The following is a 15,864-nucleotide window of genomic DNA, read 5'->3' on the forward strand; positions in this document are numbered from 1 at the left end:
TTCTCGATTCCCGGCGGGGTCAGGGATTTTCTCTGCCTCGTGATGGCTGGGTGTTGTGTGTAGTCCTTAGGTTAGTTAGGTTTAAGTAGTTCTAAGTTCTAGGGGACTGATGACCATAGATGTTAAGCCCCATAGTGCTCAGAGCCATTTGAACCATTTTGTAAAAACAGTGTATTAATACATGACATTCAATTTAGAACAACGTCATACAGAACCTCATTCGGAATAATTTGTTCATAATTTCAGTAGACGACATCACATCCGATAGAAAATTAATTAAAATAATTATTTCTTCTATTTTCCTTAAGTCATATTGCAAACCTAATGTGACGTGTAACATTATGTTTGTTTTACGAAACTTGTGTTTTACTGTTGACTTTCTTGCACAACTGTACTGTACTAGCTAAAACGAAATAGTTTTTAATTAATTTTCTTTTATCAAAAAATAATTATTTTAATACAAAATTAATTAAAATAATTATTTTTCTGTTTTCCTTTAGTCATATTGCAAACCTAAGATGACATATGACAATATGTTTATTTTATGACACGTGCACTGTTGCATTGTGTTTTACGGTTGACAAACTTGCATAAGTGCGCTAGCAAAAAAGTAATAATTTTAATTAATTTTGTATTATTGAAAAATAATTACTTTAATTAACTTTGTATAGTATGGTATTCCCTGTACAGAGATTATGAACAAATTATACCGAGTGTAGGTCCATATGACGTTACTGTAAATAGATTTTCTTGTATATTACACTGTTTTTACAATTGACCCTCTTGCACATTACTGCCGTTTGAACTTTAATTATTTTATATTAACATTTCGGTTTTATACGTCGTCAAAAGTGCTGTCTTCTAGCGAAAACAGCTTACGTTATGGCTCCTTCAGTGGTGGCTTGACACTGTAACTGTAGTAAGTTACTGGTCTGGTCTACTTCTTGTATAGGACAGTACATGGTTTACTTGACATTTGTACGGATGTCATTCAACTTCCATATCAATGCATGTGATCTTAGATGGTATGCACTTATGTTCTTGAAAACTGTGTACAATTAATTTCGTTTGAGATTTATATAACCTCAGTTCTTTGGTAAAGCTGTATTGTATGATGTCATTATTTACAATTCTCTTCATTATTTGTTACCAAGTCATCAGATGATGGGCTATGCCCGGACCGCGTCCTGAGCACAATAAAAGACTCAGTACCGTCTGGACCTGTATTATTTATGCGACTTACGAGTATTTTTAAATTCATTTAAATATGTAGCCATTTAATGGCACCCTTGACTTACTTGCAAAATGTATCGTCTTTGTCAATGTCTCACTGAATGCTACTGAATGCTACATTTTACTAAAAACCACAAAGTCAACGATTGTGCTCCAGAAGATATCTTTAACGTCTATAAATAGGAACATAAAATTTTGTTGGAGTTCGTTGGAGCCAGCTCACGTGTTCCCGCTTAAGACAAGCTCGAGACTAGGAGTTAGCATCCAGTACGGCCACAATTGGTTTAAATGCATAGGGTGTGAATTGCTCCAATCATAGGGAACCTCAAAATTTCTCCAAACGTTTTCTGAAGTTTTCCGCTTCAATACGGATTCCATGCATCGATAAGGTTTCGATCTTTATCTTTCTCTTCTCTAAGGAGGAGAATCTACGTCAGAAGGAAGAGAGAAGTAAGTATTTGAGAGGTCACTAAATCAGAATTCAACTTTCGCGAAAGAGTCATCAACACTTCATGGCACATGAGTTCAATCAGAAAACTACTCACCTCTGTTTGCTAATCATCAATCGGCTCATGAACCATAACGATCATTTGTATCCTGTATCCTAACTGGTGACGAAACTAATAACATTGTGCTAGCATAAGGAAAAAGAAACGGAAGGTTAAGACCTAAAACTCCCCGTACATAGACAACTGCTCGTCTACAAAAGATAATGTTAAGCATCTGGTGGAACAACGACGGTGTGGTGTACTACGTGTAACCATTACTGCCGACATTTATTGTCAACAACTGAGACGTCTTGCAAACGCAATCCAAGAACAACGACCAGGAAGACTGCGAAAAGTGATGCTACTCCACGATAACGCCCGCCCACATTCTGCTAGACTGACAAAAAACACTATACATGAGCCTGATCTTGCACCCTCAGATTTTCATCTTTTCCGTGCTCTATCGAACAATTTTCAAGAAAGTTCCTTTCTAGACGAAAATGCCCTCCGAACATGCCTCGACGAATTTTTAGCCTCAAAACCACGAGTTTTTTGGAGCTGCAAAATCGAAAAGTTACCCTAGCGTTGGCAGACTGTTCTAAATAGTGAAGGGGAATATATTACTGGTGACTAAATCTCTGTTATGTGTATATGCTGTGAAAAAGTTATGGAAAAACGCTACGAACGTATGCACAAACCCAAAGCATGTGTAATCTAAGTAACAACAAAATCTAGTGTCAGTAGGTTCCTAACTTACAGTAAAGTGTTTGCTTCAAATAAAAATGTCATGTTGTAAGATATCTCTAATTCATTTACTCACTGCATAAAAATTGGAATAATTGCCGGGTATTGGTTAGATGTAGTATCATGCTCAAACGTATCCGAACGACGTCATTTGTTTTCCTCTAGATTTGTATGCAACCGAAAGAACGTAACCGTCTCGCAGATCATCTGCTATCTTTACAGTACAGTTGCTTGATTATACAAAGTGGTTACTACAAGAGGTACTAGAGATGATCGCCCTGTATGCTTATCCGTCCAGATGCAAATTAATATTACGATAACGCAAATATCAGAGAACTCGTTATTAGAGATGACACAGCCGTTAACGCTTGTGAGCTCAAATTAATTACAGTAAATGACATTTCCAAAAGCAAGTTTCAACTTGAAATTACGTGACGAAAATTTCTGTGCTGCTCTGGCACCTTGGACTCAAATCCAGTAACTATCGCCCCTGTTAACCAACCACAATAAATTTAAATATGGTTCCAAACACAAGTAACATAGTGTGTGCATGTTTAAACTTGAAATGATGTTGCATTATATTCTGCGTTCGACGAGAATTCAAATCCAATACCTAATCTGATTGTTAGCTAATAGTCAAGTCAAATTGCAGAAATACCTTGCAAAAGGTGGGGTAGAAGAGTTTATTTTTTCAACTTGTTCATATGGTTGGAAATATTAGAAAACCGAGTTTTGCCAACAAAATTTCGCTTGAGAAAACATGTGTTGTTGTTGTTGTTGTTGTGGTCTTCAGTCCTAAGACTGATTTGATGCAGCTTTCCATGCTACCCTATCCTGTGCAAGCTTCTTCATCTCCCAGTACCTACTGCAACCTACATCCTTCTGAATCTGCTTAGTGTATTCATCTCTTGGTCTCCCTCTACGATTTTTACCCTATACGCTGCCCTACAAATCTACATTGGTGATCCCTTGATGCCTCAGAACATGTCCTACCAACCGATCCCTTCTTCTGGTCAAGTTGTGCCACAAACTTATCTTCTCCCCAATCCTATTCAATACTTCCTCATTAGTTATGTGATCTACCCATCTAATCTTCAGCATTCTTCTGTAACACCACATTTCGAAAGCTTCTATTCTCTTCTTGTCAAAACTATTTATCGTCCACGTTTCACTTCTATACATGGCTACACTCCATACAAATACTTTCAGAAACGACTTCCTGACATTTAAATCTATACTCGATGTTAACAAATTTCTCTTCTTCAGAAACACTTTCCTTGCCATTGCCAGTCTACATCTGATATCATCTCTACTTCGACCATCATCAGTTATTTTGCTCCTCGAATAGCAAAACTCCTTTACTACTTTAAGTGTCTCATTTCCTAATCTAATTCCCTCAGCATCACCCGACTTAATTCGACTACATTCCATTATCCTCGTTTTGCTTTTGTGGATGTTCATCTTATATCCTCCTTTCAAGACACTGTCCATTCCATTCAGCTGCGCTTCCAAGTCCTTTGCTGTCTCTGACAGAATTACAATGTCATCGGCGAACCTCAAAGTTTGTATTTCTTCTCTATCTTCTTCTTCTGCAATCAAAAACTTGGAAAATTTCGGCCCTTTTCCGTTTTTTTAAAAATATCTCAGTTTCATTTGCTCCTATCGCTTTAACGTTTATCTCCTTTTTTAAAGACCACTAAATTCTCTACAAATTTGATTCGCGCCATTATTTTCTACTCCCAATATCTAAGGCTCTACAGCGCCTCAAAAAATACCAATTTTTCAAATTTTTGGCATAGTGGCAAGATACCTTATTTTTGAACACTATTTTTTCAGTTTCTGTTTGTGTAGTGTAAATACTTTATACATCATGTTATATGTTGGAATTTACCACCTCACTTTCAAGTATTCAATTTCTCTGTATGCAACATGAGGACTGCTGTTTCAGGGTCTGTACCTAGAGTTGATCCCAGATTGACCTCTTCATTAAACAGTGAGTCAGCCTCAGCAAGTTCGTTGATTTCGTCAGCGGTTTCCTCAACATCATCCATAACATCTTCTTCACTGTCTTCATATAAAAATTTTGGCACGTTTGACTCCAATACATTCCTGCAAATTGAAGAACATTTCAAACCCGCTTTTCTGCAGGGGCACGCTCCGCCACAGTTCAGCTTGCATGAGCATGAAGCAATGTGAAGAAGTGCTTCAGGTGCTGGATCTTGGCTCATTATAACGGGTATTGGACCGTCGTCACTGTGTTTCCAGCCCCATTTCTCAGGAGGTTTCCAGTTTCCCATCCAACTTTGGACGTGTTGACAAGTCCGCAACGAATGATGTTGTGCAGCATTTAGTGTAGGTGGCAACCGTGCAAGATTCAGTTTGCTTTTTGTGGGAGGACTTGGCGAATAGCTGGTACCGCAAATGGTCTAGTGTATGGGAACTGCTGACACCTCCACTATACAATGCGATAGTAACCTGTTCTGTTGCTGTTATTAATTCTTCACGGGTAGCATCTGGTTTATTGAACGTGCAAAGCGCTGATGTTAGGTGTTCATTTTTCGCAACAATATTGCAGCACAAAATTTTTCCTTGACCAAAAAAAGCGGATGTTGTATAACATCCGCTAAAGGCGTGAGTGAACAGAATATATTCACTGTCAAACTTATAAGATGCAGTGGAAAACCACTTGTCTTCTGCATTTTCTCTTCCTGGCTTTAAAGAAAAATAAGTTTTCAATGCCTTGCCCCATGAGCACAAGCAGGTCAACATCTTCTCCTACAATGACATCACTTCCAAAATCTTTAGTTCTTGAAATGACAGATGTTACAATCATAACGTCAGCATCTTCTTGTGCCTGGTGCACTTCAACGCTACACTCCAGAAATTCCTTTTTAAGAAGTGTGATCAAACGCATCTTGTTTCGTTCGTTGTACAAGAACTTGTCCTGAGGGACTTGGTTCACCATCTCTGATTCAACCACAACGTCAACCGAAGAATGTTTTTTGGACCTACGAATCCTATCAGCACTCTTTGTGCTACATTTTTCTCCCTCACATGGATACCCATCAAATACAATAGCAGATTGAGATCCAAATTGACGTTGCATGTAAGAAACATAGCATTGGGCAATTGACTTGAAGCAAACATTTCGAGTCCAAGTCATTTTGTGGATAAGGTACCCTCCATCAAAATTTCGTTTGGCATATGGCAGTCTTAACTGCTTGGTTAAAAAGTCATCAGAATTCCCTTTAGCTCATAAGAAACATTTCTCTTTGAACCTGAACTGACCTTTTCCTGCGATCGACGAAGTACGCCTGTTGGTTCCTGAAGATGTTGAAGGCTAGCTGCTATCATTTTCTCATTAATGTACTTCTTGTAGCATGCTTCATGTACCATCACTTCACTGAGCGTTTTCAAAAAACGGATGTGAGCAGACTCCCTGCGTTTAGCACTACAATCGATAATTGTGCTCAGTCCTTTCTTTTTCACTTTGCATCCACCACTCACCACAGTTTTTTCGCAAATGAAACACAAATTAATGTCAGACATACTCATTTTCAGCACCACAACATATACTGAATGGAAGCGACTCCAAACTGTGGGACCCTTATTGTTGTGTGCTAATAGCTGTCAGCGTGCTGTGAACAATCACTAGAGATAATTGCCTTCCGTCCGCCAAACAATAAATTCGCTTTTGTCCGCTAAAGAACAATTCCTACATACTTTTTCTTATAACTGATCATTAACGTCAATCAACTGTAGAAAATGTACGGCACCTGCATGCAATCGTATTACATATTGTAACACAAGTAACCTTCACGCAATCCGACGTGAATGTGTTCGTAGTTACTGAATATGATGCTGTTTGTCCTGGCCCTGCAGCAGAGTGAGATGGTAAATTCCAATGAATAACATGATGAGTAATATGTTTATACTACACAAATAGAAACTGAAATAACAGCGTTCAAAAATTAGGTAATTTGCCAGTTTGCTCGAAATTTGAAAAATTGGTATTTTTTGAAGCGCTGTAGCGCCTTAGATATTGGGAGTAGAAAAGTATGGCAAAAATCAAATTTGTACAGAATTTTGTGCTCTTTAAAAAAGAAATTAGATGTCAAAGCGATAGGAGCAAATGAAACTGAGATATTTTGAAAAAACTGAAAAAAGTCCGAAATTTTCGAAGTTTTTTGACTGCAGAAGGTTTTCCCACGAGAAATTTTGTTGGCAAAACTTGGTTTTCTAACCTTTACAACAATATGAACGAGTTAAAAAAATAAAATTTCCTACCCCATCTTTTGCAAGGTACAGGCTTTTTTTCTGGCAGTTTCACTGGACTATAAGCACAATCAAATGTTAGCTATCGAAATTTTTCGCTGGTAGTGAGGTCATTGAAACACAAATGACCAGGCGAAAAAGTTTTGCCTGACCGGGAATCGAATGCAGCAACTATTGTCGCTGTTTTCTAGCAACGAAAAGACGTCAAATATTGTATTATTTCACAAGTGGTGGATGACTTGACTGGAAATAACGTGACGAAAATTTCTGTGCTGACAGGGAGGCGAACTCTGTACATATCATAGTTGTCGGGCACACTCAAAGAGACGTTGACTATCGAACTCTTTTTCCAGTAACAAGGAGTGGCATGTTTGAAATTGAAATCCTGTGACGAACATTTCTGTGTCTGACTGGGCGTCGAAACCGGCAACAGTGCTCATTGATGACAAATTACGAAGAGACGTTACACAGTCATAATTTTGTTTGAAGTATAGTGTGGTGTGCGCATGCTACAATGTGAAATGATACGAAGAAAACTTTTGTGCCCGACCAGGATTTGAAACGAGACTTGCGCCTTTCATGGAGACCTTGAGAAGTTCAGAATCTTGGTGAGATAACGCAACGATGGATCTGTCTTAAAAGGATCAAATCCGGCTAAAGAGGAGATCAGAGTTCGAATCTTAGTCCATTACCAATATTTGCAACATCTAAGTTCAAATACAATAAGAAACAAGTGCCCTGTGACCTTACATGGCGATTGACTCATTAATAAAGTAAAATTTGTCGTATAAGGATAGTTACTGGTGACCTAGCTTAATGGCCCAATCTGCATCGTCTATCTTCCATTAGCTAGCGATGGGACATCATGTTTACTGTGGATTTGGAACCACGATTGAAGCACATATTGTTCAACTTGTGTTGCCAGAAGTGACGAGGGTCTTTTAGTGCTCGTTAAAAATGGTTGCCTGATTTGTGAGTCAAACACAGACCTCAAGCGTACGAAGCTAGAATCATTCCAACAGACCACCGAACTACACAGAGCGTTGCTTCAGTATACATTGTCATTAACAATGACGCTCCACAGTGGATTCTGATCTCCTGTAGATAGATTACAGCCTGTTCAAAACATTCATTTCCTTTTTCGTCACCCAGCGAGGTGCCGCAATGGTTAGCACACTGGACTCGCATTCGGGAGGACGGCGGTTCAAGTCCGCATCCGGTGGGTTTTCCATGATTTCCCTAAATCGTTTCAGGCAAATGCCGGGATGATTCCTTCGAAGAGGCGCAGCTGACTTCCTTCCCCATCCTTCCCTAATCCGAGGGGACTGATGATCGCCTCCATCAAATCAACCAATCAACCAATCATGTTCGTCCATATTGATACTCACTAGCTGCTCTGGATATCCAATGCAGACTTTTGACTCGACTTCGTACGCGCTGAAATAAAATCACACAACAGCCAGCTGCCAGAACTAACAACACGGTAGGATGCGGAAATTACTTCAGAAAATGTTGCTTCCCACTTGTGATTCTGTGGTGGTGGATGTATTTATGGGCTAGTCATAAACCTGGAGCAGTGTAAACGCAAAGGTTAGATATCGAGCACACTCTCTTCCTTACTTATTAAAATCGTACTTTGTCTGTCTTTATTTCGCAAGCAAGGGTGTAGTCAACGTTCTTTTGCAGCATGATATGTGAAACGTATCGATGTCTGTAGTCCACCAAGCAAAAGTTTACCTTGAAACGTAGGTTCGTGCATAAAAAAATGGTTCAAATGGCTCTGAGCACTATGGGACTTAACATCTGAGGTCATCAGTCCCCTAGACTTTGAACTACTTAAGACTAACTAATCTAAGGACATCACACACACCCATACCCGTGGCAGGATTCGAACCTGTGACCGTAGCAGCAGCGAGGTTCCGAACTGAAGCTCCTAGAACTGCTCGGCCACAGCGGCCGGCGATGCATAAATTCGTGGAGATTTTATTTGGCGTGTTGTCACACAAATTGCTATAAGTAGCCTGTATTTATCAATTGTCATTCATAGTCTGAGACTCTATATTGTTCTTGTGGTGACTTATTGACTGTTGCACATTCGAGGATTATGAGGATTGTTATTTAAACATTCGAAAATGGAGCGTAAAATTGTAAAATTTTTAACATTTGTTAAAGGAAGCTTAAGGTTAAACATCCCGTCGATTACGGGATCATTAGAGACGGAGCGTAAGTTAAGCTGGGGAAGAATGGGGAATGAAATCGAGTGTGCCCTTTCAGAGAAAACATCTCAGTATTTACCTTTATCGGTTTAAGGAAATAATAAAAACCTAAATCAGGATGGTGAGACGGGGATATGAACCATCTACATCTACATCCATACTCCACAAGCCACCTGACGGCGTATGGCGGAGGGTACCTTGAGTACCTCTACCTCTATTCCAGTCTCGTATTGTTCGTGGAAAGAAGGATTGTCGGTATGCCTCTGTGTGGGCTCTAATCTCTCTGATTTTATCCTCATGGTCTCTTCGCGAGATATACGTAGGAGGGAGCAATATACTGCTTGACCATTGTGCATTAATTTCACAAAAAGAAAATGATGTCAAAAGCAAAGGCGAAATATGTTTTCAAAATGTAGCACTATGCATCTGGTGGCACAAAGAAGGTGTTTTGTGTTAAGAACTGCATCCCAGGGGTTTGGCCATCTCATTATCTCACCTGGCATCCGTTGCCAATAACTGAGGCACTTGCGGTCGCAGCGTACTAAAAGCGGCCAAGGAAGGAGCAACAAGTGTTGCCACGTACAAGAATTGCCTTTACATTCTAGTGAATTCACAAGGGAAACTGTCCTGGAATTTGACTGGAATATAACCCCTTTTGCACTTATTTTTCTAATCTACCGTTCTCACTTTTTATCGAACAATCATCAAGAAAATTTCTCGTGGACGAAAATGAACTTTATACTTTGAGTGATGACATCTTTATCTTCGAACCAGTAGTTTTCTACGGGTGTGGAATCCAGAAACTGCTTGAGCATCATCAGATTGTTTTATTTTTTTGTGAGAAAATATACTGTTGATAATTAATTTCTTTCTTATGGTTTTTTGTTATATTCAATATACCAAAGAGAAACGCTATAAATGTGATCTGTTCTATTACAAATGAATTACAACTTACCAGGATAACATTACGACAAAAGAAAAAAAGTATGTCGGCGTTAGCCAAAAAATGTTAATTAGAACAAGGATGCAACGTCACACTTTCTTAAATTTCCCCTTTAAGTCCAGGGAATACTAAAACTACATTAAGGGAAGGTTTACAGGTTTACGATGGTGAAGTTAAGATTTTCATAATGTTTTTCGACCTGGAGTCTTATAGCTCGATAAGAGAATAAGTAAAAAGCAGATGAAATGTTTAGATTAAAACCTAGAAGTAACACATCTTTCCTTCTCCACAGAAGCCATGTTGCCATTTAGCTACGAAGCCAGTGTTGTCAACAATATGCTCTCATTACTGTTTTGATCGTTAAAAGAGATAATACATTTGACAACCCAATGCTACAACATGAATGAGAATCAATCACATTATTGATCGGAAATTACAACAAAATATCTAGAGAATTTAGCAGGATAATTCTGAGCCACTCCAGGAAGTAAATCACGGTCACACAGTTGGCAAACTTATTCTACAATGTTGCCTGTTCTCCATTAGACCAGCGAGAGGGATAATACATTTGCACAGTGAATGTGCTGAGTTGGCTAGCACTCAAGAAGCTAGCACTTCGAAGACGTGACGACGCCAGCGTTGGCTGGTAGCCGGAATCCCTAAAATATAGGCCAATGAGTTTTATTTGCATTTCTGCAACTATGACTTGGGTCTAAACCGTAGTTTCGAATAATAACCAGATGTACCAACTGCAACTGCAACATGATAAATAAAGAGCAGGTGGAATTATTTGGATGGACCTTCTCTACAGTAGCTGTGTTAACTTTTTTCTCCTGCGGAATGCGAAACTCATTCGCCAGACGTGATTCACTTCTTTTTTATTTTAAAGCATGGCCCAATGGCTACACTATAACTATTATGAGGCGCTAATACTTTTTTCCTTCATGATTATGAACTTAAAAAAAAAACTATTATCTTACGAATACTTTCATTAGCAGTATCGCTACGAACAACATTAATAGCTGCGAATAACATTAAGTTTCAAAGCAAGAAAGTGAAGTGAGCTCAAATTTGCAAAGAAATGGACCCCGCGAGTGCGTGCAGCGCAAACTCGATTCCCGCCTCTAACTCGACGGGGAAAACAGCTGTCATTAGCACATGTATAAAGGAAAACAAAACGCTGACAGTATTGTCTAAAATATGAGGGACGATCAAAAAGTTTCCCTTTGAGACCGTTGGTGCACCATATACAGGGTGTTACAAAAAGGTACGGTCAAACTTTCAGGAAACATTCCTCACACACAAAGAAAGAAAATATGTTATGCGGACATGTGTCCGGAAACGCTTACTTTCCATGTTAGAGCTCATTTTATTACTTATCTTCAAATCACATTAGTCATGGAATGGATACACACAGCAACAGGACGTACCAGCGTGACTTCAAACACTTTGTTACAGGAAATGTTCAAAATGTCCTCCGTTATCGAGGATACATGCATCCACCCTCCGTCGCATGGAATCCCTGAAGCGCTGATGCAGCCCTGGAGAATGGCGTATTGTATCACAGCCGTCCACAATACGAGCACGAAGAGTCTCTACATTTGGTACCGGGGTTGCGTAGACAAGAGCTTTCAAATGCCCACATAAATGAAAGTCAAGAGGGTTGAGGTCAGGAGAGCGTGGAGGCCATGGAATTGGTCCGCCTCTACCAATCCATCGGTCACCGAGTCTGTTGTTGGGAAGCGTACGAACACTTCGACTGAAATGTGCAGGAGCTCCATCGCGAATGAATCACATGTTGTGTCGTACTTGTAAAGGCACATGTTCTAGCAGCACAGGTAGAGTACCCCGTATGAAATCATGGTGATGAATCGAAGAAGTACAGTACATACAGACGAAGCTAAAATGAGCTCTAACATGGAAATTAAGCGCTTCCGGACACATATCCACATAACATCTTTTCTTTATTTCTGTGTGACGAATGTTCCCTGAAAGTTTGGCCGTACCTTTTTGTAACCCCGTGTATGCAACTTAGCGCTACTCCGATGCAGGTATATAAGCATTGACATATAGGCAAAGGGTTAGTGTGGTATTTGTGTCTTTCCCCGTGTGTGCGGTAAATGCGGAATCGTGAACTATGCCGACGACCTTACCAAATGCGTCCAAATAGCACCCTCGCACTGTTAGTAGTGTTGCCTGCCTTGTGCAAAACGCCCAGAGCGTGTTGTATCGGTTGAAAGTCATAACTGGTTGCAGACGCCAGCAGAACTCTTCTTTGTTGTACGGCTTTACCTCGTCTTAATTACCTGTTCTTCACTATCTTAATTCGTTACTTAATACAGCTATTTAGTTAACTCCATAGATAATCTGCACAATAAATCTTATCGTATGGTACACGAGTGAAATGATAGGCACTGCATATATTCTATATGTTACAACTGAAAAACAATCAGTTCACTGTTCAAAATTTTACTGAAGGTTAGCATGTCCTTCATGAAAGTTCCCAATAGTATAATACATTTCTGTGTACTCATTCCTATTTACATCTCACTTTCGATGCTCTACGTCGACTTCACAAGTAAGCGCTTTTTACAAAAGATCAGTACAACTGCCGAAAGCCGAGATACTGGCTGCTCAATGTTTTTTCATACTACACAAATGCCTAATGTACTCTAACTAAAGGAACTGTTCATTCTAAAAGTTTTCACAGCAACTTTCACCTTTAAAATTTTTTACTCATCATATTTTCATTTGAAAACCGGAACACACGAGAGTCGATTCGTTTGAGTTGAAGTTTTACAGAATAATGATGAAAAGAAATTGTCTGATAAAATAAGAAATGATGAGCTTCGATTCAGAACCGACGGCGAAGGGAATACTTGGTAAATATTAATTAGAGAATGGTGACTGAACGCGTTAAGACATCAGGAAGAAAACATCCATGGTACCAGAGTGAGCCGTAGAGGACAAAAGCTGGATGGGAAAACAGACATCGTATAAGTGAAGAAGTGAAGCGCAGGTCTAGGGGTTGGCACAGGAGAGAAGGTCGTTACGTGCTGCATCGCATCATTACAAGACTGGCGGAAAAAATTAATTAGAGAATTATATTACGTTGTTACTGTTGTAGCTCTGCTATTGTCCGAAGACTGGTTTGACACAGTTCTCTACGCCTTGCGCTAATCCAAGATTTGTATTATCTCTACATAACTAAAGCAACCTAGATACAATTGGACCTACTCACCATATTCAAACCTTGGTCTTCCTCAACTGTCCTCACCTACCCCCCTCCCACCCCCACCCACACACACGCACCACCATCCACTATGAACTCGATGATTTCTTGATGCCTCAAGTCGTGTCTTGTCAAACGATCCTAAATTTTAGTCAAGTTATAAAATAAATTTCTTGTCTTCCCAAACCAATTCATTACCTCCTCAATATGAATTTACGCTTCTTATCTTTCGCATGCTTACGAAGAACCACATTTCAGAAGCCTCTGTTTTCTTCTTGTCTGAACTATTTATAGTCCACTTTCCAATTGTGTTCAAGGTTACACTCCAGATAAATACCTTCCGAAAAGGCTGCTCAAGACTTAAATTTATGCTGGATGTAAACTAGATTCTCGTTTTCAAAAATGCTTTTCTTACCAATGGACCTGCTTTGTCTATCCTATCTACTGCAGCCACCTTCACTTATTTTGCTGCCTAAATAACAAGACTAGTCTACTACTTTCAACGCCCCATTTCTAATCTAATTTCCTGTCCATCGCCTGTTAGTTCGTCTACATTTCATTATCCTTTTTGTACTTTTATTCATGTTTATCAAATCACCTCTCTTCATAACATTATCCATTCTGTTCAGCTGCTCTTCCAAGTCTTTTGCAGCTACCTACAGAATTACAATGTCATCGGCAAACATAAATTTTTTATTCCTAATCTCTGAACTTTCATTTCCTTTCAAAACTTCTCCTTTGTATCCTTTTATTGGTGGCTAGCTCCACTGAGTGAATAACATTGGGAGTAGACTACAACACTCTCTCACTGCCTTCTCAACAACTACTACCCATCATATCCTTCGACTACAGCCTGTTTTTTATACCGAATGCTAATAATCTTTTGCACCTTGTATTTTATTCCTGCTGCCTTCAGAATTCCAGTGGACCTTCTAGTCAAAATTGTCAAATGTTTTCTAAAATCGACAAATACTACGAGGTTCAGTAAGAAAAGCAACACAATTTTTTTGATGAAATACACCATTTTGTTCCCCACTCTTTAGGCTGAAAACCACTATTTCTGAACAAAATCTCCTTTCAATGGGACGACCTTACGCCACATTACTGGGAGGGCCTGTATACCCGCAGGGTACCACTCTACCGGTCAACATCTTGCTGTATCAATAATCTCCCCATCATCCACGTAATGCTTCCCGGAGAGTGCATGCTTCATTGGGCCGAACAGATGGAAGCCGGGAGGTGCCAGAGCTAGACTGTAGCGTTGACGAAGAAAACAGCCCAATGAAGCTTTGTGAGCTTTTCTCTGGTGCGCAGACTTATGCGAGACCTTGCGTTGTTATGAAAGAAAAGTTCGTTTGTATTTTTGTGGCGACCAATAAGTTGAGGTCGTTTCTTCAGTTTCCTGAGGGTAGGATAATAAACAAAAGAGTTGGCCGTTGCACCAGGAGGGGTGACATCGAACAGAATGACCCCTTCATAGTCCCAGGGGGCCATCACCATGACTTTACCAGTTGAGAATGCTGCTTTGAACTTTTTCTTCGGAGAAGAGGTGCTGTGGCGCCACAACATAGATTTCCGTTTTGTTTCCGGTTCGAAGTGATGAACCAGTCTTTCATCGCCTGTGACGATGGTCGACAAAAAGTTGTCACGATCAGCCTCATAACGTGCAAGCAACTCCGCACAGATGGTCCTTCGTTGCTCTTTATGGTCTTCTGTTCGGCGGCGAGGAACCCAGCGGGCACACAAATGGTTCAAATGGCTCTGAGCACTATTGCCTCACTTGATCGTACATTTCTCATGAATCCAAAGTGATCTTCCCCGAACGCGGCGCCGGCCTGGGTGGCCGAGCGGTTCTAGGCGCTACAGTCTGGAACTGCGCGACGCTGCGGTCGCAGGTTCGAATCCTGCCTCGGGCATGGATGTGTGTGATGTCCTTAGGTTATTTAGGTTTAAGTAGTTCTAAATTCTAGGGGACTGATGACCTCAGAAGTTAACTCCCATAGTGCTCAGAGCCATTTGAACCATTTTGAACCCGAACGCGGCTTCTACTGGCTTGTCAGTACTTCCGTAAATAATTCGTGTCAGCATTTTGCAACCATGACGTATTAAATAGATATTTCGGTAATATTCCCGTCTGTCAGCAACAGACACGTTTGCAATTGTCCTTTTCGAAGTCCCAACGTTATCAATCATTTTGAGGGAATTTGGTCTATTCCAAACGCCTTTTTCGACTTACGTGGCTCAGTATGCTGTCAGTTCAATTCAGTATCTCATGTGCTATCCAATGATTTTATCTACCACTAAAGCTACTGTCAGTATTAACCGTTACAGCAACAATTCTTAATCGAAGGGATTTAGTTCCATAAGGAATTTGTATTCAGAGAAACCAACAATAACAGTGTAAGTAATTCATTTACCGACAGAAATGGGGCGCTTGTGTGGTGTGTGTGCGTCATAGGGTGCCGTTACAATTAACATAGTTGAGCAATTCTTTCAATGTCTGAGATTAAGTTTAGGTTATAATGATGCAACAAGCAGTTGCTGTAAGACTGTCTGGCCATGTGTTTTTCAGTTAGCAGTACACATAAGACGGAAAGGAAATAACCACCACAGCCTCTGGAGAGTAGGGCCTCCTAAATAATTCTCCGTAATCTTAATTTATGGTGTTGAAGTTGCAGACGGTGAATCTGAAAATTATTCGTAACTACGCCTTAACACCGAGCTCTAGTTACA

General features: G+C 39.9%; 1 non-coding gene across 1 annotated transcript; it reads left to right on the top strand.

The window, feature by feature from the left end:
• The first annotated feature begins 14,964 nt into the window (after positions 1–14,964).
• Positions 14,965–15,047, top strand: Trnas-gga (transfer RNA serine (anticodon GGA)). The gene is given in 2 exon segments: positions 14,965–15,004; positions 15,013–15,047. It is a non-coding gene; the product is annotated as a tRNA-Ser (tRNA).
• Positions 15,048–15,864: the final 817 nt, after the last annotated feature.

Source organism: Schistocerca gregaria, chromosome X (assembly GCF_023897955.1).
Source record: "Schistocerca gregaria isolate iqSchGreg1 chromosome X, iqSchGreg1.2, whole genome shotgun sequence".
NCBI classification, from domain to species: Eukaryota; Metazoa; Arthropoda; class Insecta; order Orthoptera; family Acrididae; genus Schistocerca; species Schistocerca gregaria.